This window comes from Lonchura striata, chromosome 4 (genome assembly GCF_046129695.1).
Source record: "Lonchura striata isolate bLonStr1 chromosome 4, bLonStr1.mat, whole genome shotgun sequence".
NCBI lineage: Eukaryota > Metazoa > Chordata > Aves > Passeriformes > Estrildidae > Lonchura > Lonchura striata.
Genome location: NC_134606.1, coordinates 59,941,262 through 59,964,478, shown reverse-complemented (window position 1 = coordinate 59,964,478; position 23,217 = coordinate 59,941,262). Strand labels below are relative to the sequence as shown.

At 41.1% G+C, this 23,217-nt stretch overlaps 1 protein-coding gene across 11 annotated transcripts in view; it reads left to right on the top strand.

The window, feature by feature from the left end:
- ADGRL3 (adhesion G protein-coupled receptor L3) overlaps window positions 1-23,217 on the top strand; it is a 496,471-nt gene that overhangs the window by 29,279 nt on the left and 443,975 nt on the right. Inside the window, exon 3 of one of the 11 annotated variants that reach the window (XM_077782978.1) lies at window positions 20,188-20,391. The exons of the other annotated variants lie outside the window; for them this stretch is intronic. The gene's annotated coding sequence lies outside the window, so the exon portion shown is untranslated. The remainder of the gene's footprint in view (window positions 1-20,187; window positions 20,392-23,217) is intronic. 11 annotated transcript variants of the gene reach the window in all.

Below are 23,217 nucleotides of genomic sequence, written 5' to 3'. Positions count from 1 at the left end.
CCAAAATCTCTTGCAAAGATTTGGATGAATTGAACGTACGTTCATGGCTGTGCTCAAATGTTGCACAGTTGTTGAATTTCATGAAGTATAGTTCAGTTGTTGTCACATTGTTCCAAGTTTTCAGAAAGATTTTTTTTTGTTTTGAGTTTGAGATTTTAAAAAGTGGAGCTGAGATGCTTGTCAGTCATTTTGTACAGTTGTGCCACGGTCCTGCTTGGTAAAAGCATCAACAGCTGGAAATCATTGAAACAATAACAGCAAAAATCAAAATTGAGTATTTGAAGTTGTGTTGAGGGGAAAACACTGCTCCTGAAGTAACAACATGCCCAGAAACTTCCAGTTATTTCAGCATCCCATCAGTTTAGTCTTGTTTATTAATGTGGGTTTATAGAAGTTAATTTTCTTTGAGTGAATGAGGGTAAAGTTGGTTTGGAGGTGCAATGTGTCGGGAGCAGAGATCTGGAGGAGTGGTATCATGCAATGTCTTCTGTCCTCCTGAAAAACCAGGGATGAAACAGAAGCAGAAATGAGCCCTGCAAAAAGGAGCCTCTGTAGTGGTGTGAGGGTGGTTTACTTGAGAGGTGATCAGCATACAGAGGAATTAATGTATCTGACCAGATGAGCTAAGGTTTGGCTCTCTGAGTGGGAAAAAAAGACTGCACTTATATAAGCTGCGTGTGTATAAGCTGTGCTGATTTGGCTGCTTTCACCTTCTGGGGCTTGGTTATTTGAGCAAGTGGCGAGGAGAAGCTCTGCTTGTGGTGTGGGTGCGTGTGGAAATTCATTAGCTTGGGAAAATATCCCCACCCTAGCGGTACTGGCTGGGTTATTTGAGGAGGAGTGCTGACCTTTGCCGCGTTTCTGTGCGCTGGGCCCTCGCAGGAGCAGTCAGCTGGAGGGGTGCTGCTGCTCTGCCCTGCCAGGCAGGGCTGGAGGGCTCTTATCTCCTTCCTTCCGCCTCGATAACAGCACTTGTCATCTCGCCGCACATGTGGATTTTACAGAGCTCAGTGTGCTTTCCAGCAGACACCAAAATATTAATTATAATGCTGTAAAAATTAATTGAAACACAGCATAATCTCTTAAGTAAGGTCACTGAAATTGTCTTAAAATAGACTGCTCAAGAAATAAGATGAAATCTCTCTACAGAGAAGCTTAGCAGATTTCCTGTGCCAGTCCTCTTGAGATGCTTCTTACTGCCGTTGAAGTGCATTCAGTATTTCTGTATTTTCCCTGAGAGTTCCTGCCAGCTTTCCTGTTCTGCTTATCTCTGCTAACCTGTTAATAGTGTTTTGGCCTCCTTTGCCCAGATGGTGGTGATGGGTCCAAGCACTGACTAGTGCTGTCTTTGTCTGAGCATTGACTCCTTGGGAGAAGACAAGAGCTGGTGGAAGATGTGGATGGAGGTGCAGTTATTTGATCCCTATTACAGTTCTTATACCTGTGCTGATCCTGAAAGAGCAGAGCTACCACAAAACATTTGGTTGTTAGTGTGCACCCAGTGCCTTCAAAGTTGGTTCAGCAAAATAGGTAGCAGGATGAAATCCTACCAGCTTCCCAGTGGCCCCAGTCCAACTGGTTTATGGCTTTTAGGAATGGCAACCATGTCTTTTTCATCCCATTTGAAGCCAGCTAGTACTAAATTAGGTTAGATTTGGAAATAAAATGCCTGTTTACTCTAGAGATTGCTCTTATTTCATCGAATTGGCCTTTGGAAAGAGATGGCCAATAACTTCAGTGTGACAGTGGGTGGGTGGTAGCTGGTATTTTAGTTAGGGATGGTGCCAGTGATGTCATTGCATCAAGAAATTCAGGCGGCCATGTGGTGCGATAAGCCTTTATTTTCAGAGCCTGTGTGAATGGGAGCTCTGTCAGTTTGCAATTTCTGGTGACATCTGCTACATTTTATTTTATTTTAAGGTAAACTGCTGTCGGAAAGGTAAAATTACCACCTGCAGTCAGAGAAGGACCTAACCGGACCAAACAAGCTTCCTGACATGTAATAGTGTGACCTTTTTCCGGCTCTGGTTTTCTCTTTTGGTGTTGTAAAGTCCTTTTCTCTGACTTCACATCAATGGCCTGCAGAAATAGTAACCTTCAAGTGGAGAGGGGAAAAAAAGAAAGAAAAGAAATAAGAGCTTCAGGTGAGCAAGATGAGAGTACATGTGGAGGAGCTGCTGTGTTGTCTGGATGCTGTGATGTGCTATGCATTTCAGCCCTGTGCTCCAAAAACAAATCCTTCTACGCATGCTTCTTTTTTTTTCCCCCTAATTCTTTCCTATTGACAAAATCCTGTGGAGAAAATAGCTATGTGTGAATCCAGTTGTCTTAAAGCTGCTAGAAAGAAGTTGTTTGGACATCACAGCCAGGTGAGAAGAGAGTATGGCACTTTGGTGGGGCGAGGAGGGAGCTCAGAGCAGAGGCGGCCTGCGTTGCCTTTTTAAAATTTGTTTTCAATAAAAACCACATGTTTCTGGAAGGAGCCTCCTGAGGGAGAGAGGATAGCAGCACTGTGTGTGAATTTTTAATTCACTCATATGATAGATCTTTGAGGAAAAAAAACGGATGGCACTTAATGATTTTCTGTGATTTTTGAATGATATAAAGATAACTTTCTGTAGTGTGAACTCGAGGCTGTAATGGTCTCTGAACTCATGTGGCAGCGGAGAAAGGAATATGTTGCAAACTGCAGTGATTAATCCTAGCAGTTGGTTTGTTAGGCTTCGTGGAGACATGCCTTGCCATGTAGAACTTGAAATAAGTCATTGCAGTGGAAGTTTGAAAAACACCCTTCTCTTAGATTTGACTTCACATGAGGCATCTGAACTGCATTAAATCCATATTTTTAAAATTTGCGGCTAAACTTTGCAAGAAAAGAGCAATCAGGCTTCTTGCTGTGATGACAAAGGGTGGATCCACTGTCAGGGTGATTAGAGGCTCAGGCTATCCCCAGCAATTGCCATGCTGTAAATATTCAGGCCTCCTTACCCTGAAGCCAGCAGCCTATAACCCTTTTAGAGAAGAAATGCAATGAGGTTGTGAGCCAGCAGACCCATTTGGAAATGTATTCTTCCTGGGCTGTTGGGTGTTACAGCACTAAAAATAAATTAAAAGACACCATCATAGGATATTACTACTAGCTTATGATACAACTTAACTGCTGATAGACAGTCTATTATACCAATTCCTTCTGGCTGCTGACAGCTCACCAGGTGCTTGGAAATATCACCCCCTGCCCTGGGATATATAGAGAGGTTACGGTTTAATTTTCGGGTCATCTGTGCTTTCTGTGGGTGGAGAGTAGCACAGAGGCGGCCCTGGGAGTCTTGCATCCAGCTTGTGTTTTTAGTGTGTTACCTGAACTGTGCTCTTGCAGATCTTTGTTCTGTCAGAATTGTGGGTTTCGGTGTGTTATCACCTCCTATGCTGGTAGTCACTTTTTTTCCCCCCCTTATTGAAATCATCTCAATTGGTTCATATTGCTGCCACTTCCCCCCACCCCCCTAACTTAAGGAGGGACCCACTCAGCCTTCCTGGTGTGTTTGGTAACTGTATAATTAGAAAGCTAAAAATAATGTACGGAAAGCAGCAGTTTCACAAGGAGGTGTCCCAGTTTGGCAACACTTGGCTCTGAGTCACACTTGCCTCACTGAGAGCCGGGTTGGTTGAAGACAGCAGTGAGTATTGTGCACTGCCTTTCTGAGCAGCCGGGGTTTGCCAGTGTGTGGTGCAGCTTAGCCTGAGGTCTGGCCATCCAGCCCAAGTGCTGATAGTGCCAGAGTGCCCTGGGTGTAGATTTACTGCACTCTGTGTTCATTTGGGATGTGTTACAATGCTGACCAAAACCCTGCTCTGAACCCACTCTGAAGTATCTTGGTGCAAGGAGCAATGATACAAATAAAAGAGTGAATGTTCCCATCTTTGTCTGACAGCCAGCAGATCTCAGCTCTAGCAGCAGGAGTGCTTTTATTCTTAAAGATAGTACTGCAAGCAGTATCCAATTTTCTTTTAGTTATTATTTTTTTGCTTCCTTCCATGCAGTGACAAAGCAGTAAGTTTCTCCTTCTCTCGTGCTGACTTTTATTATTTATTGATAGCATGTTAATTCCCAGAATCTGGACTCCAGTTGGGATCCTATTAATGTTGATTCTTTACAAGAAGACCCACCATAAGAAAGGAAGTCTCTGGACTATGAGGAAGTCTGTTTTACACTCTCTCTTCATACTTTGATTGCGTGCTGTTCTAGACAATAGAGTTTGGGATAGAGTTGAATGAAGGAAATTGCAAATTTCACCCTATGCTGTTGCACCAGGTGAAAACCCTCTTGCTTCTTATTTCTCATAATTTTTGTAATGTATCTTCCAGTGTACACTCTTTTTCATCAGCCCTGTCACTTAGATTTGTGTGATCCCAGGGGAATCTCAGCATATCATCTGCTTTGCCTTGTAACTGTCTGGGAAACTTTTAATTAAGGATCTTAAAAATTATGTCACCCAAATACAAGAGAAAAGACTCCCAAACGTCTTGTGTTTAGGCATTCATTACTTTGTGAATCACTTACCTGGTCTTTCTGGGAGCTGCTTTGTGACTTTCAAGCACTGAACACCTGAAATGTCATTGGGGTGGCAGAAGTTAGGACTGACTGCACAGAAAGCTCATAGGGATTAACTTAGTTATCCCCTTCATTCTCACTTTAATCTACTTTTAGTAATCAAATTCAGTGAACTGCAGAACTTCTTAAAGGTCTGCTTTGTTCTGAGCAGTTTCTTTCAAACTTTATTTTGTCTCTTAGGTGAAATAGGGATTAAATTTACAGCATGGTTTGTGAGCCATGCTTAGTTCAAATTACACTAAATCATTAAATGTGCTGCCATGGGTTTTAGAGGAGAAACAAATGCAGCCTGGTACTGGGACCATTAAACTTCCAGGAAATGGTGAATACCAAAAATAAATAAAAATGCATGAGAAACAGATTTTGTCTGGAAAGTTCTAACCTTCATTACAAGTGTTATTAGAACCTCTGAGACTGGTTTGCTGTCTTTGGAAGGAACGTGACTTTGTCTTGTCTTAGCTAATCTTTGGGGAAGAAAAAGGGGGTTGCTATGCTAGGTGTAGGTGCCCCAGTGGGTAGGGCTGGGCACTCTGGATCACAGCACATAGCCAAAACCTGGCATTTTTAGCCCTGTGATGGTTTATCTTCAATAAATTGTAGAGTTTGAATTTATTCTCATTGAGTCAGTGAAAGAGGATATAATAACTGTCTCAGGGAGGGAGGAAAAGATGTGCATGTAATTTGTTTATCTGCGTTGCTGTGGGTCATTTATTCATTGCTGGAGCACAGTGTGGCTCTTGCACATATTTATTTACTTGCTAATGAAAAAGCTACAGAATTTTGGAGGAAGGGCTGAGAGCACAGATTTGGTATCTGAATGCCTTCCATATTCATGCTGTGTGCAGGCAGATATTTCTTTACATCTCATTTTAAAATTCTAATCTGTGATGCTGTAGATGAGCTGTGGGATGGTGGCTGACATTTCAGCTCATTTCTTATCATTTTAGTTTTAATCAGAAGCTAGTGCTCAACTTTATATAAACACTGGTAAATTCAACTTCAGTAAGCAACTCAACACTGGTAAGATAACTTCACTGGTCTCACTGAGTGGTTATGAGGCTTGTGATTTTATTCTTTGTAACATGAAATTTTGAACATTAAATTTTGACAGAGGAAACTAATTTCTCAAGAATTCTTTTAAGAGTTATACAGAGAAACATTTGTATGAATCCAGAGTCATGGCTACAATTGACAGGAATCAAATACTTTTGCCACCCAGGTTATATAGGTGAGTGACTGACCTCACAGAATACAGTGATATTTTCATGAGTGATTTTGCAGTCTCTGGCCTCTGATGTCACCAGCTTCCTTAAAAAAAAGATGAGAACTTCAAAAGGAGGAATGTGCTGTATCAGAGCTCTCATTAAATTACTGAACCTTGTCCTTACCCTGTTTTCCAGATTGATTTGTAACTAATCTTTTAACAGCACACAAAATCTGCAGGCCACCTGCAAGAAGGGGGCTATTACCATTTAATAATATTTTCTCAACAGAGATACAAAAGAAATGCCCTGCAGAGTTAATCACAAATATCCATTGAGTATAAACATGCAAAATGTTACATCAACAGTGTTCCTACGTATGCAGCACTCCAAGATCTGCTGCTATTAATAATATGTTGAAAAGGCATGGGTGTGTAAAGGAATGACAATATTATATGCATATATATATATATATTATATATATATATATTATATGCATATATATATATATATTATATGCATATATATATATATGTATGTGTGTGTGTGTGTATTTATATATACCCACCAACTATATAACCTACATGCTAGACTTTACATAGCACTGTATCAGTTTCATCTTACTGCTGCCTGCAGGACTTCCCTGGACTTAATTACATGCTGGAAGATCCTTGCAGCGTCAAACAGTAGATACATTATTAAAAAGAAGAGCTTGGCAATGGCACAAGCTACGTTCAGGAGTTCTAACTGTAAAGTGCTGGCTGATGACTTGTTTTTGTCAAGTTGGTGTGCCACACATGCACCCCAAACCGTCCTCGCTGCAGGTGGAATTATTGTTAGGTCATCAGAGGGAGGATGTATGTGTAGCCACCCAAAGTGTATTTAGATAATAAACAGTTCCAGTACAGAAAATAATCCTTAAAAGCTGAGTCCTGGGGATTTCTTCAGAAAAGAACTTGCTTTTGCCCCTAGGAGCAAACCAATTTGCTTGAGAGAGCTGGTGAGCAAGCTGTCTGCTGCTGGCTGTGAAAGGAGCAGTGCTGTGAATCACTGCAGAGTAAAACCCTGAAAAAAATACATTTTTACAAGTCAAAGCTGGGTTACTCACGTTATCTGGGTTACTTGTATTACTTGGGTTGCTTTTGGCACTACAGTGCTTCTTTTGCCCCATCCTCTCCCTCCCTATTTTATTTTCTATCAAGCAAGAGTCCTGCCTGTGGAGAAGATTCACAGTAATGAAAGCACACTTCTTGGTTCACACCTGGTCTGCTGAGCTTTTTTTGCCTTTCACAGTTTTGTAAACAACCACTCAGGAGCTCAGCTTTAGGTATGTCCTCTATAAAGCTTTAGGTGTATCCTATATGAAGCTCTGCATGTGCCTGATTTAAAGACAGGTGCTGCTCTGGCAGTCTCATGGGGCTGCAGCCAGTCCCAATTTATTTTTGGGTGATTTTACAGGTGAGTGAATTACCTGTGTTTGACTCCTCTGATGGAGGGGAAAGTTTTGTGATTAGTAGCTTTTAATGTTTTGCTGCACTGGAGAGTCAGCTCAGATCCCAGTGCAGGGTGTTGGAGCTGGTATTTATTTGGCTTCAAGGCAGAAGAGGAGGGCTATTGAAATCACCCTCTGCCTCTTTCTGCTCCTGGCTGGCCACATTTTTCCTCCTGTTGTTCAGCATTCATCAAAACACTGTGCTTAGAGAACGTGCTTAGAGAACGGATTTGCTGTGCTCTGCAGGAGCCTCTTGCAGTGCTCACTTAAATGGGGAAGAGCAGCAGTGTCCCACTCTGGCTCAGCATGGGAGGATGCTTGGGCTAGATCTGTCTGGGTGTGAGGGTGGACCTTTACTTGACACCTTAGTGCCTATACTTGATGCACATTAAATATATATATGTATATATAGGAGTATCATGTACTCATGTGTACTCCTGTACTCATATGTACACATACATATATACACACATATACTCAGGAGTATATATACCTTCCACTTCCTCAGCTTGGAGTAATAAAATTACTCTTTACATACCTGGGTATGTGCACTGCCTATACATGTTTGCCAAACTAACAAGGGCAGGAAACAGTTCTCTCTTCCAGGGACCTCTGTCCTTCCTCTAGGAGCCCCAAGTTTACCTATTTGCTTTGCAGGTCCCAGGGTGCTAACTTAAGATGGTATCACTTTCTGGGCAATTTGAAATGAAAATATTAGTCAGAAATTTGAAGTGTATGCTTCTAGGCGGGAGACAGGATGCCAAAACCAACATTTATCCATTAAAATAAATCTTAATTACAACAAACCTCAGTATTCTGATCTGACCACAAGATTTGCTTTCAGTTTCCTTTTTATTATTTATTTTTCCAGTTTATGTATTTTTAGTGAGCCACATTCATACTATTTTTTTTTTAAACCCGATTTCTGATTTTTTTTTTTTTTTTGGTCTGGGGAAAGGACTCAGGTTTGCTCAAAGTGGAAATGCAGAATCAATAATTTTTGCCCTCTTGGCCCTTCTTGGCCCTTCCTTCCCCTTCCTTCCCTCCTTTTTGTCCAGAAATAATAGCTTTTTCAGAGCCCTCTGCCTGCTTGAAAGGCTGTATCTACCAGCTTGACCAGATTCCTTGTGTAATCACTACAGATATACACCACCTTTCTCCTCCCTGGGTCTGAGGCTATGCTGATTGTAATGGCTTTAAAAACAACTTCAGCATTAATAACAGCAATGTTCATTTATTTCTATTGCTTCTGACAGCTTATGCAGATGTTGCAGTTATTGTAACGTTGTGCGCTTCGGATATCAGATGTACTTTGATAATTTTACAAGAGGTGTTTTGCCTAATTGTTTCATCCCTGTTTAAGTCAGGTTGTCTTTGACGTCAGGGCAGAACCAGGGACATGTGACATTGATTCCTGGGAGGGATTTAAATTCCTGGGCTTGCTGGGGCTTGCAGAAGTAGCTCCTTCTTGCTTCAGACATCAACCACCAGCATCTGTGCTGTCTGTGCCTCAGCCAGGTCAGGGGTCCTTGGCTTCTGCTCCACCTCAGCTCTCCCTGGCCTTGGTTGGCTGGTGACTCTGGCTCTCCCTGAAAGCCATGGGTGACCCCAGGCAATGCTGCTCCAGCCCCCTTCCTGCTCTCTGGAGGTGAATCTTCAGCTTGTACTGCTGGAGGATTTCCCTTGAAAGGGCTTGAGAAAGGGAAAGTACTGGACAGACTGAAAAAAAAAAAAGGCTTTTCTTAGAGATGTAACGCATTAATTGCAGTCAGCAGTCAGGCCATATTGTTTTTATTGCATTACTTGGGTTTTTCTTCTTGCAAGCACAGTGGAGTTAAAATTAATTAAATTCCTTAATTTCAGTTTCCTTAAATTGTTGGAGCTTTGTTGTTGTTTTTATTTATTTAGTATTTATTTGTATTTTAAATTATATCAAAGGGTTTTATTTAAAATGGCTGTACAAAAAGCAAAGAGTAGAAAATGAAATTAAAATGTGATGGAGTCAGAAATGAAGAAATTAATCAATTAAAATGAAGGAAAAATGTGGACTTCTATTTTTTTAGTGATTAGTATTTTAAGGACATCACCTTTTAAGTATCGCAAATGTAAATAGGCAAAAAGAATTAAAAAAACCCAGCTCTCTTCTTTTTACCACTGCTGCTGGATGCACCCAGCTGTGCTCACAGCAAGTTTTTCTGCCTGAGTAAAGTCAATGTGGATAGTCTCAACATGGGACAGCAGTGTTTTTGTTGTTCCACAGCACACCTCCTGTATACAAACAAGACTTAGAGCTCTGTGGTAATTTCAGGGCTGGGGAAACGAAGTAATTGCAGCCAGGAAAATATTTTCTAATTGTAATGTACTGAACTTGCAGAGGAGGGATTATATCCAAGGCGGTTCCTCCTACAAGATTTCTGTAAACCCCTGTTTGTGTGTTTGGCCACCTTTTGGGGTAGCATTGGTGCCACAGGGAAGAGGAGCCTTTCCAAAGGTTTATCCTGGCATTACTAGCAAGGCTTTTTGATAAAAGAGCAGAGAAAATCACTTATGCTGCTTACTGGTGCTGATGTTGCCCGGCAAGAGACTGGTGTGCATCTTTGATGCCAAGCAGGCAAGTAATTACACGTGAGGGATTAGAAGTTTTTGAATTTTAGGTGTTTTGCTAATTCTGGATAGAAATTACTAATAAGGAGGTGAAGGAGACACTAGGTTGGTACACAGTGAATCTTAACAAGGTTTTGGGGTAATTGGTGGCTTGATTGCAGATTAAGTCTGTTCTTTGTTGTGTGGTTGGTAGGCTGTGCTCCTTAAGTTGCTATTGAACTGAAGGAGATGAAGGTGGTTATGTGCAGAAACATCATTTTACAAGGAAGGAAAATTGTCCCAATCATACTTATTGAGTTTGTTGCTTTTTTGGTCAACCTGAAGTACCATGTATCTTTTTTAAAAGGCTGAAATAACTCAGAATAACTGGATTTGTAGTTTTGAAAGTCAGTTGTAAAGTAATTTTGTGATCATTTTGCTGACTGAGACAGCAGCATGTTATATTTCTGCTCCTTTTGTCCCTTAAGACCTTCATAAAATGAGATCTTCTACCTCATGAACCCGTCAAAATTACTGCATTCTAAAGTAAATATGAAGGCATCACTGAACATAATTTTCTTTGAGTTCAGTCCTGGTCTAATGGCTTTGACAGAACATCCAGTTAATTTTGCTCTAGGCTTCTGCTGCAATCTATCCTAAGGAAATTACTGAGGATGATCAGATTTCTTTGTTTGTGTGAGCCTGAGTTGCTGGGTTGCTGCTTCTGGTGTGGCCGCGAGCTGGGGTTGCTTTTCCAGAGAGTGTGCACAGGAGCAGGGATGCCCAGCTGGAGAGTTCCTGCAAAGGGAGGAAATCCTGGTGTCTGCCACTCAGGCTGGCACTGCAGGTGGCTCTAGTAGGGCATTGGCTCTCTAAATGTGCTTTCACTGGCCTGCAGTAGGGGCAATGCTTCAGAACTCCTCGAGTAGTTGTGGGGCTGATCCCTCCTTGCCCTGCCAAAAATTTACTCATGCTTCCTGTTCCCAGCTGGCATGCACAGCCAGTGCTTTCCCTGTGTTCAAATGCCCCTGGGTGAAAGTCAGGCTTTAACCATTAAGCAACTTGGGCTAGTCATATTCACTGGCCCAGAGGCTCACCTGTTGGAAAGTCATTGCATTCTGTACACCAGCAGTGCTTTACATGGGCCAGCAGAGAAGCTGATGTGGAGCTCTTGGCCCAAAAACTTTGTACACCTTGCAGTTAGGTGGTTCGCATATCAATGTTGGCTTGGTTGCCATCTTGTAATTAATCCTCAGAGTCTTGAGTAGCATTTGTGTGTTCTTGGGTGGTGCTCCATCTGTTTGAAGTTTACTGTTTCCTTCAGAAAAATGTCTTAAAGCAGAGAAAAATAGGCAGAAAGTCACTTGTCTTTATAAAGAAAAAAATATTTTTTTTTCATTATAAAGAGAGTGTGTGTGCACATAAGAAGCAGGAAAAGTTGAATATCACAGAATCACAGAATGGTTTGGTTTAGAAGGGACATTAAAGATCATCCATCTAGTTCCACTCCCCCTGCCATGGGCAGGTACACCTTCCAGTAGACCAGGTTAATCAGAGCCCCATCCAGCCTGGCCTTTAACACTTCCAGGGATGGGTGTCTATCAGTTCTTTGGCCAACCTGTGCCAGTGCCTTACTGCCCTCATAGTAAATAATTTTTTTTCCTAATACCTAATCTAAATCTACCTTCTTTCAGCTTGAAGCCATTCCCCCTTAGCCGACCAGTACATACCTTTTTAAAAATCAGCTTCATGTAGTGGAAGGGAAACAAGAAATAAAGCAATAGCCCTTGCTAACTGGGAGCAGGGCTCTTGGATCAAATCTTGACTGAGGCAAATTCTCCTCCTCCTCCTCTTCAATTTAATACAGCAAAATAGCCTGACTTTTCTTCTTCCCAAATTGGGCCTCCTGCGTGAGCCCTGATCTTGCTGAGTACAGAGCATAAATACATAAAAATATTCTGTGTTGGTAGTTTTGAAAACAGTGTGTTTAGAATCAAAGAGAATATTCTGAACAAATTGGTACAGGGACTGTGATCTGAAACTACTGTATGCTTGCATTCTAAAAGCAGTAATTTTGGACTTCGAGTCTCAATTTACTCTTTAAAGAAAAAGATTGTTTAACCTTAAAAGGAATAAAATGGAGCACAAGTTTACTACCTAGCTTTTAATATCTTTGCAGAAGACATATGTTTTGCAATAATGTCAGTGTTTTTAACTTTTGTTTCATCATAAAATAGGCTTTTTGAGTAAATTGTTTAATCAGAAACGTTGGCAGTAAAACACAGTTTTCATTTTCTCCAAAATAGCTTCAGTGGTTGTTTTTTACACAGAATATTTATGGAAAATCTTGCTATTTTATGTTTTCTGTGGAGGAAAGTTTATAACTGGTTCAGTAAACTATTTCATGCTTTCGATAGTGATATCACTGCATTTTTAAATGTTAGATTTTAAAACCTGTAGTCACTCCTTGGAGGAGGTCGTTTTCCATCTTCCCTATTGCTCTAAGCCCAAGGAGTGTGCCATTCCTAAGTTTACTCAAGGGTGATGCTCCTGGGTGCTGCTCGGAGCCAGCTGAGCTTTTCTGGGCTGTTGGCTTTATTCATCTCCCTGCATATCCACAGGGCAAACATTTAGCCAGGAATGCTAAATGTCCCGTTCTAGAGATGGACAAAACCCTCCACCCCCTACCCCTTCCCCCCGTATTTACTGCCTCAGTCGGTGATGGTTTGCATCACAATCACCCAACCAGTTTTCCAGGAGCTGAAAGACTTCATCTCAGGAGGTATTGAGGTATTTGTTTGTTGCTGCAGCCAGTTGTTAGGCAGGGTTTGCAGACAGTCCTGAAGGTTGGGAAACAGTAGATGCCATGTGCTGAATTCCCTCCCTGTAGAGTCACAGACTGAGCCATGTAGGTTGGGCTGCCCAGCCAGGTATTTAAATCCTCTTAGTCAAAGACAATATCCCCTATTTAAACACTACCTGTTATGGTGAATTCTTGCATTGGAATCTTTCTTTTTATCTCAAAAAAACCCCAGCCTCTTCTGAAATCAGTTTTTCCTTTCTTTCTTTGAAAGAAGATGTTTCAGTGCGAGTACTTGAGTTGCTGGTTTCTGTTTTGATGAGACCCAGCGAAGAAACCCTGGAATATGCCAGTGAAAAAGTTAGCAGAAATTATGAATTGAGGTATTTTGCTTCGTGTCTTAGTGAGCTTTTTAAATCTTTCTACTGATTTAGTTTCTTCTTCTGACTTTTGCACTTCCATTATGTTTGTCAAAATCAGAAATGCAAAGAAAAGCATTGCTAGAAAAAGAAAATGTGTTTTTTTCCTGGATTTTTTTGTTATTATTATTTTTTCCATCTCTCCTTTTATTTTCTTTCTCATCCATTACGGGCTGGGAACTGAAATGATCAGGAATTCATGAAGTTTTAAAAATCTCCTTTAAATAACATGGAAGTTTAATTGTTCATTGCCCTTGGGGAGTATTCTTGAAGGTCTGTGGCTAATTCTTTTTGATTTCAGGATGAAATGGGAGCCTAAACACCGTTTTAAATTCTTTCTGGTAGCACTTAGGGCACTTTATAAATCAGTGGGATTAGTGTGCTTATGTCAATGAAGGACTTAAGGAAATCATATTTATCAGTTTTAGAGGCAGACCCACCAGTGGAAGCTGTGGGAATTTGTTTTTCTAAGTTGCTTAGGTGCTGCTGATAATCTGAAATGATTGCAGGTTTCCTATGTACTACTTAAAGTCCACTTCCTTTGGCCCAGGATAATTTTCCCTGCCTTTTCTGTTTCATAGTAGAAACCATGGAGGCCCTTCATTTTTCTGAAAGTAAGGCAAGCCACAAGTAGGTGTTCTTCCCTGAAGTGATATAGAAACCTTAATTACAAATACTGAGGAGAAGAAAAGCATTCTGCAGTTAATACATCATTTATTATCAGTCTGTATGCAAGCAGGCAGATAAATTCTTACCTGATTATCAAAATAAATTCACACTGGGAGAGATCCAAGGCTCTTCTTCAAGGCTGGTTGTATCCTGCTTGCTGAGAAGGGCTAAACCTGCCTCCAGCTTGGCTATTGCTGACTGTCCGTACATGTCTGTAATGCCTTGCAGAAAAATCTGATTTCAGTTTCAGGTGAAGCTGCGATCTTGGCACATATTTTTTCTCCCTCTTTTTAAAAGTACTTCTGGTTTGTCATGTGGTTTTGGTTTTTTGTTTGGTTGGGTTTTTTTTGTTTGCTTGGTTTGGTGCTTTGTTTGCACAAACCCTTCCATTTGGGGTAGGAGCAGCAGTAAATCTCATAGCACTGGATTTTAGAAGGGTTTCCTTGGAGAAATGGCTGGATGAACTTTCAAAAGGCAGGACAGTGCCTGATAGCAGGAATGTTGTCTGCTGAAGAGTTACATTGGGTGAAAATAATTCTTCCCTAAAACAATCCTCATCCATCCTTTGCTGTCTGCTTTCTGCCAGCTTCCATTGCTGCTGATGGGGTCCAGCCAGAAAAAACAATTAAAGATAGACTGGATGGGAGCTGGGTCTTTTGAAAATCTGCCTCTAATATTAGAGCAGTCAGAAAAATACGGCTGAGTACTTGCTGTAAGTAAGTAGTGGTACAGAGCATGACTACAATTTTCCGTCTCTGTTAATCTTCCATTTGAGTTCATTGGTCTAGCTTAAGCCAGGGTTAAAGCTAGACATGTTTGTACCCTGGATTCTTACCTGGAATCACGACCTCAGCGTGGCAACAATTTTAAACTTGATAGAAGGTTCAGAGTGCCTGTAAAAATATTTCTGAAGCGTTGCTTTCCTGGGATAGAGGTGTATAGATGAGATACTGCCCTTGGCTTCATGTGTTGTATCCAGAGGGGGTCTGAAATTTCCTAGTGGTTTGCAATTAAAAGTAATCTATAATACTAAATGCTGGAACAAGCTGAAATAAAAAGGGAAAAAAATTCAACCTAGGGAGCCTGTTTTAGTTCTAGGAGTATTTAACAATTGTTAGACCTTAAATATTGGAATTAAGGGTTTGTTTTCTGAGTACGGCTTTCAGCTAGCATGCTCTGGGATGCTGTAGGAAAGCTGAGGGATTCACCTGCTAAATTTAGCTCTTCTTTACTCAAAAATCTTTTTTTTTGCTTCTTTCTGAAAGTATTTATGAGCAGATTTTCCTGCCTTAAAATACAGGGTGGTGTAAAAGATGTAACATAACCCTCCTAAACAAACATACATGCTTATCCCCCCTCTCACCAGCTTTATTCACAGAGATCCTCCAGACCTCTCCAAGCCCCTGCACGAGGTTTCTTCAAAGGGGGAAACTTTCAGAGACTTAAATACTTACTTTGAAATGGTTGTAAAGATTGCAGCTTCTGGAGCAAAGCCTAGCTTTTGGAAGAGTCTGTTGGCCAGGTGTGAGAATCTGTGGGCTGCTGGCCAGTATCAACCCCATACATCAGGTCTGCAGGCCAGTGTAAACCCAATAAAGCATCTTTGAGGTCTTTCAGCTTTGAAGTTTGGGAAAGGAGTTTTGCCAGCCCAAAGAAGGGGGCTCTAAAGTTGGAAACAACCATGTTTAGTTCAGGAAGGATTTGCTGGCTTGATGTTTCATGGTGGGATGCTGCAAACATCTCTGCAAAGAGGCTGTTTGCTGCTGCACTAAGATTCCTGATTGCTCTCCTAACTATTCCTAAGTCTCAAGTAATTGTTTGATGAGCGATTTTTGTAGCACTTCTGGTTTATATTCCAGACTGTCTGGTGGTATCAATCTTGATTTTCTGTGAAATATCACTTGATACTATAAATGTGTTTTCAAGTAGCAAAATGCCATTGAGTTTAATATGACAATGAAGCCATATTGGCAGAGGCTAAATTACATGCTGGATTTAGAAAGCAGAGTGTGAATTGATCCCAAGCTGGTGTGAATTCCTGAGGGTGGTTGTTGCATTTATTGCTAAGGTGGGTGATGAGTTCTCATCATCTCTTTTGCCCTGGGAGCCAAGGATAAGTGTCCCTCGGGAGCTGGCTTTGATTCTTATTTTCCTGCTGTAAAGCTCTCCATCTGAGCATGGACCCAAGATCTGTCCTGAGTTGGGATAGATGTCATTTTAGCTGAGTTCAGTATCTTGTCTCAGAAAGTATTGGCCAGCTTTCTGCGGCAGGGAGAATTTTGAATCAGTCGCTTTACTGAGTGAGGTTGCTTTTGACCTTTCCAAAGATTCTTCTGGTTGTCATTAGTCTGTCTGGGTGAATGGAGGAATTGGCGACCTTGGCAGATCCCCAGCTGTGCTTCCTGCTCCATCTGGAGACAGAGGTGCGTGCACCAAAGTGGCTTTTCAATTTTTCTGTTCAACTTTCATGGCACTCTGCTCCCCAAGTGCTGATACAATAAATCTTTGCTTAGGTCTGTAGTTTTCTAAACTTATGTGTAATGTATCATCAGGATGGTGCTAAAGCAATCTGTAAAAGATGCTTGCTGTGCAGGTAAGCATTTCTTATTTGTCTCCACTATCAAATGAAGTGCAATATTTTAATATATTTTGCATTTATCCAGTTATCTTGGTGCATAAGTGATGCAATCAACTTGTAGTTTTCCTTACTAAGAAGTAATACAGCTCTTCATTTTAAATACAATCCCCTTTTGTGAGTAATTTGAGGACCAGCTGGTCCTGTTCTTATTACTGTCTAGTTTACTGTGAAGAAAGCTGGACATCTGAATTTTGGCAGGTTTGAAGTTGCTTCACTTTCACATAGTAGATGATGATGGTTCTGTCAGACAAACCCTGTTAAAACTTGTTCATTGCTCAAAATGGAAACATGAACAGCTGCTCGTTGCTTGACTGTGTCTTGGCTAATTTTTAGGGATGGGTTCTCATTTAGTAGCAGTTGTATGATAGCTGTCAAAATGTCTGATTATTTATAATTTATAATAATAATTTATTAATTCTACTCCAGTGTTTAATTCATGTTTCTAAATGGCCTAATGTTGCTTATGAAGTGTCAACAGAATAACTTGCAACTAATGAGGAAGTACTGTTACTCTGAAACAGAAATTTGAGCATCCCTAGATATAGAAGCAGCCTTTTACTGTTTGCTTGTATATTTTGACTCTCTTTGCTGTCACAGCTGATCACTTTGTGAATTTTTGGAATTCTTCCCGTTCTGTTGTCTTACAGGTGTGGAGCTGGGGCACGGTGATATGTTAAGTCATGTAGATGCCCTGGCTCCCTTCCCATTTGGCTGTGCTCCCCCTGAGCCATGGAAATTTTCTGTGGTTGTAACATTAGTGTAATGTGGTGCTAGTGATGGAAAGTGTGCTTGCTAAGTGATACAAGAGCCCTCCACAATTTATAGGATAATTACTTAAAGCTGGGTGAGCAGAAATTGAGGGCTTGCTCCCCTCTCAAGGCTTGGGATATAATGAGAAAAAACATGAAGGTAAAAAAGTCTCTTGGTCTGCCCTTCCTCAAGGGCTAATAATACACTTTAAAAAGCTGCCACCTTCTTGTCAATGGCTCAGTCCTCTTGACTTTCTAGGAAACTTTTTGCTGGTACCAAAAAGTGATTCTCATATCCCTGAGCCTCTCCCCTTCAAGATATCTAGTCATAGTTGTTCATGTGTGGAAAAGTTCTTGGGGAATTTTATCTCCCAGTTAAATGCTCTGCCTGGTGCATCTGATGATTTTTATTTTTTAATTTGATTTGTTTACTAATATTAAGTAATATGTTGGACAGGGGTTTCCTAGTAGCATGATGGTTTTTTGTTTGCATTGCTCATGAACGTAAGCGAAAAGCCACTTAAACAGGACTCAAGTCTCCTTGTAGAATAGAGGTCCTATTTGTATCTCTTCACGCAGTCTTGCAATAAAATAATTTTATGTTTTCCTTTAGATATTTTTGTTCCTACATGTGGACAAGATGAATAGGTCATTAAGATTTCAGTAGCCCTCACAGTCCCTTAGAAAATGAGGAAATTATGGAGATGTTGGAGGGATCTGAATCATGCTGAACTGCTGAGCAGAACCTCACAGGGAAGCTTGTTGATAGCCTCCTCCCTTTCCTGGGAAAGCTTTGCTGATAATTTAGGGTATGCACAACATTCTATCCCATGATCCAGGAGCATAGGGAGGAGGTGAGGGGCAGAGAAAGCTTGTTCCCTGGGCCAGTCAGCTTAATAGCTGGCTCATGGTGCTGTGTGGGTGAGGAATCTTGGTAAAGGAGGATCAAAGGAACAAGATTTTAAGGTCATTGCTGCTGTACCAGCTCCAAGCAACAGCCTTGGCACTGAGCAAGGATGTCTGATTTCAGGGCCACCTGGGAAATAGCACTGTATTGTTTTCCCATCCTAGTAGTGGCAGAGCTAGTGGGTAGTGGTAGTGGCTTAAATGAACCCTTTACTGATTTGGAGATCAGGAGGATTGTGGCATTTCTCATTTAACTCGATTACTCTAGCCTGTGGTTTGAAGGGAGTTTTTGTCTGTTGAGCATAATTGTAATTCCCTACATTTTAAGCTCAGATAACTAAGGCTGAGTTATAGAAGTCTGCTTTTCAATATCTTAAGCCGGAATGATTTGTATCCAGAGAGAAAACAGTGTAAAAATGCTGGTATTTAGGTGAGGTACAAGTGAAATAATGATTGTACTGTGTTGGGCAATTTATCTAAATACTTTTTACCTTGGAGCTGTGCGTGGACTGACACCCCTGTATGGTTCAGGCTGACCTCTTTGGTGGGTGCGTGAGATGACATGCAGGGAAGGAATCTTCACTTGATCATTTTGAAGTTTTAGAGTCCAAGTGTGGATAGCTGAGGTGTCATGATAAGAATCTTGAAAATTTAAGAAGCACTAAGCAATGTTTTTGTATGAGATGAGCGACTTTAAACATTCACTTTTTAAGGCAAAATTATTTCCAGAATTTATCTTCTTGACCTGCTGTGTAAGCATAACACATAGTTCTAAATATAACATTTTTATTAATGACCATTCCTGTTGCCAGTAATAGGTCTTTTGCAGTGCATTGCCGTGACACCTGACTTGCTGGAAGTGCAAGTTTTTATTAATGGGCAGGTAAAGTTGCTGTTGCATTGCATCTTGTGGTCATTGCCTCCTGGAGTATAAATACACATATTAATGTTGTTTAACATGACACATACTGTTTCACCATATTGACATTTCCATTCTAATGCACTATACCTGTCTGGTAAGGCTACCTTTAATGTGCACCACAAGAATAAAAATCATCAGCAGAAAAGAAAAACAACCCACTTGAAGAACGGATAGCTTGGTTAGTATTGTATTACTTCTGGGGAAGTTTTATTTATAAGTGAACAAATGTTGCAGTTTTTCAGAGAGTGCTCCAAACCTCAAAATGCATTGTTCAGCCAGCATGATAAAATGGTGATTGGGCCATAGGAAAGGTGCTGTGACTCCCAGAGGGAAAATTGCTCCTTCTTACTCATTTAGCCTATGGCTGTTCTAAAGTAGATGCAGTCACAGAGTACTGAAGTTGAATTATGCACAGCCTCCACTTAGGTGACTCTTCATCTTTATTAAATTGAATGGAATATCATCTACATGAAATATGGAGGGAGGAGAGGGAAAGTGTCTAGAGATGCCAGGGGAATAGAGGTAGAAAGGACCAGGGGGCTGGGGGAATAGGACTCCCAATACAAAGAAGTGCAGAGAAGTGTTTTCATCAGGGAGCAGAGCTCATTTTGTTGTTTTTTATTTTGCTGTAAAACTTGAGAAGAGAGAGTGGAAAACCAGTGAGATATTCTTTTTTTAGTACTCCTGAAGACTACTGGGAGAGTTCAAATTTACAACATGAAATTTAATAGGCTCCTATTGCATAAGGTAAAAATACTATCCTAGATATCTTGGAGAAATAAAATATATGCCAGAATATTCCTTCCTCTCTAATTCCCCCTCTGCCCTGTGGGGGACTGCTTGTGCACTGCAGGAAGATAAATTTGGGAGCTTCGTTTTGCTCAAATCTTTCACATCTTCCTATGGAGCTCAAACAAAGTAAATTCATAAGTTTTTTGAGTTTTTTTTTTTTTTCCCTTTTTTTTGGTCCCCAGACAAGTGGTGCTTGTGCTTTGGTAAGAGTAAATAAGAAGTGACATGGCTGGCTCTGAATTGGTCCTTGTCTCCCATTGTGTCCTTTGCCAATTAAAGGTCATGCACAGGGCACACCAGTGGGGACATAGGGGCTAAGCCTATTGTCCACACATTAATGTTCACTGAGATCAGAAGCAGCTGAAAAATTCGGGGGCTAAACCCAGTTTTTGTATGTTGGCAGGGTGATGCTGGGAAAAGAGGCACATGAGCATTCCTGCCCAAGGATGGATGGACTGCTGTCACCAGCACCCAACTCTGCTTGATTTTTCCCCAGGCTTCTGCTGGCTTTGTTACATTCCTCTGTGTCGTGTTGGTGGGATGCTCTCTGGGACAGGCACTCCAGCTTCTTGTTGGATACAGATGGGATGGTGAAAGTGCTGACATGGTAAGAGCAGAACCACTTCCCAAGAGTGTGTGGTTCCACTGCTTTCTTCCTATACAACATTTCTTTGGAGGATATCAGGGCTTTGAAGGCAGTCATGGTTTGAAGGTTGTGATGCTCTTGTTGGGTGAGCTATTGGGGTCTCCTGATTTTGATGTGGCAGAACCAAGTGGAGAGATATTTTTGCTTCAGCATGATGAAATCTCTGCTGAATTTTGGTAAGAGCTTAAAAGGGTGGTTTGGAGCAAGTGATGCTCAGTGCAAAAAATCAGTAATAAATGGAGAATTTTGAGCTGGGAGGACCAGCTCTGTTTTGGGGGCAACTTCTCCTATGTTTTAGTGGTTTACTTTCTGTCAGGTTCTTGTATTTTCAGTACTTCTGGTGTGCTTTTTAACCATTCTGGCAATTTTAGAAAGCAAATAGTGAAAACTGTTTCTCCACTGCTTTTGTGGAGGCTTAATATATTAAGAGAAGGGAAATGAGCAGCTAGAATACAGTCATTGCTATGCCATATATCTTTGTCCATCAATTACCATTTGTGAAGGCAAAAGGCTAAAGTGGGTTGCACAGGGAAAAATGATAGGTTTGGAACTGGAATTAGGAGTTTTTTTAAACAGAATGTGTTGGAGATCAGACAGCTACAGAAGCTGAACTGGGTAGCATCACAGACCTTTTGGCCCTGGTACAGTGAAAGCCAAGGGAAAGATAAACTCAAGGCAAGAACAGAAGTGAAGATACCATGTCTGGTCACTCTGACCCTCTGACGTTGACCACTTTGACGAAGGACAAGATGCAACAAGGATTTTACTGGCAAAAGAGGTAACAAAAGACATTGCTAGTGTAAGAAGAAGAATCAGAAAATTGTGTTTCTAAAGGGGACTGGGACAAAGGGGTCAGAGTGGAAAATTTTGTATGAATGTAGTGACCTATAAATACTGGTAAACTGTGTAATAAACTGGTTTTGCTTTGCTGGCATAAGTGGAGTACATGTCAGTCAATCCTCACAAGAATGGAATTAAATAGTAGGCTTTCCTTTGACCATACAGGATGGGTTAACTCTGACTGTGGTGCTTCCATAGGTTAATGCCAGGCTCAGGTGTGATCCTTTGAATTTGTAGCTGAGATGAAAGAAGTAATGGTGTAAATGTGCCAAGGCAGCAGGATTAATAACAGGTGTTAAACAGTATTTCAGGAGATGTCACTACTCAGAAAACATACATCTCCAGCCTCTTCAGCCCTGCATTGTTTTGTAGGGGCTTTATTTCATTTTGGGCATGACAATTTGATAGCGGATTTTCTTCACCTTATGTTCTCTAGGCAACTTCTCAATATGGCTGTCATATCTTGTTATCTTTTTTACCGTGAATCACATGGTTTATTTTTTTTTTTTTAATTCTAGTGCAGCTCCTGGGATTGGAATATTCAGTACTGATTTCACTGTTCATTAAAAAAAAATAATTTTCAGCAATTATATTTAGCACCCAGTGTCAGCAAAGGTGCACTGAATTCTTTAGAAAGCTATGCTGATGAATCCCTCTTGTTCTCTGAGTACTGCCCAGGGGGTTGAAGGAGGCCAGGAGCTGAAGATGCTCTTGAGCCATGGGCTTTTGCTGTATTTTTATTGTTGTCTAATCAGTGTTTTCTTGGAGAGACAGGATGAGCTGATGAGGCACCTATAAAAATTAATGTCAGGGCAACTTTTCATCCAGGTCTGAGTAGCATCCCAAGGTGAAAGCCTGGCTCCTTTGAAAGGATTGCCAAATTCACATCGACTGGAGGCAGTCAGTGTAGCACAAGCAGGTTTTATTGCACTGCTTGCAGCTACAGCATTATAGCAATTGGCAAAAGAGACACCACAGGTACTATTGACTTTGGCTGCTGCATAGGAAGTGCATGGTTTAATAAAATGAATGCCTAAATGCAAGAAAAGATAACCAGTGTAATCATCCTGTGCAGGAGTCCTTGATGTTATCCCTGTAACTGTGTGTCATGGGCAGGGTTTTTGCAGAGCTCATCCAGCAGGCAGTGGAGCCTGCAGGAGGTTAAACCCTTGCCAGCCCCACAGCTGATGGACCCAAACATGAAGAGGAGGGAGCAGAGCTGTATGCATCCCTTAGTGGGTGGTGGTCCCTCCTCCCCTTGCCCAGGAGTGCCATCCTTCTGATTTATGGTGCCTGCCTTTGGTTTCAGCATCAGCATTGCTTGTGTCTGCTGTCTTAATTCCTCATGCCTGACAACCTTCACGGGTGAGCTGGCTTTCCACTCCTTGATCCAGAACACTTTGCAGTTTATTGCTCACACAACAGAGTCTTTTAATTGAATTTATATTTGTTTGGATAGCAGTTGTCAGTGTAGCATGAATCTTCATCAGGTTCAATTGTCTTTCAGCGAGCTCCTACATGTTCCCCACAGTAAGTGCTCCAAAGCTGGAATGCTTCTTTCCCCTTGAGGGGAGAGGAAGCTACTTTAGAGCATCCAGTGCCTTGCACCATCAAGCTCTTGTCCCATATTGGACACCATTAATAACATTGTGATGCTTTGATGGTTTATTTTTTTTTTTTTTGTTTGTTTGGTTGGTTGGTTTTTGGTTGGTGGGGTTTTTTTATTATTAATTCAAAATAAATATTTATTTAAGATAATTGTAATTGTGCTTATTTTTAATACTGGTGAAGAAGTACAGTATTGTTAATACTTGTGTAGAGATATGCTGAGGTATCATGCTGGAAACTCTGAGAGGAACGGGGTTATATGGTCAGATACTTCTCCTTTACACATTGGAGGACCGAAGTCTCCTGTGGAATAAGCAACTCCCCTTTGGCAGAGTGGGT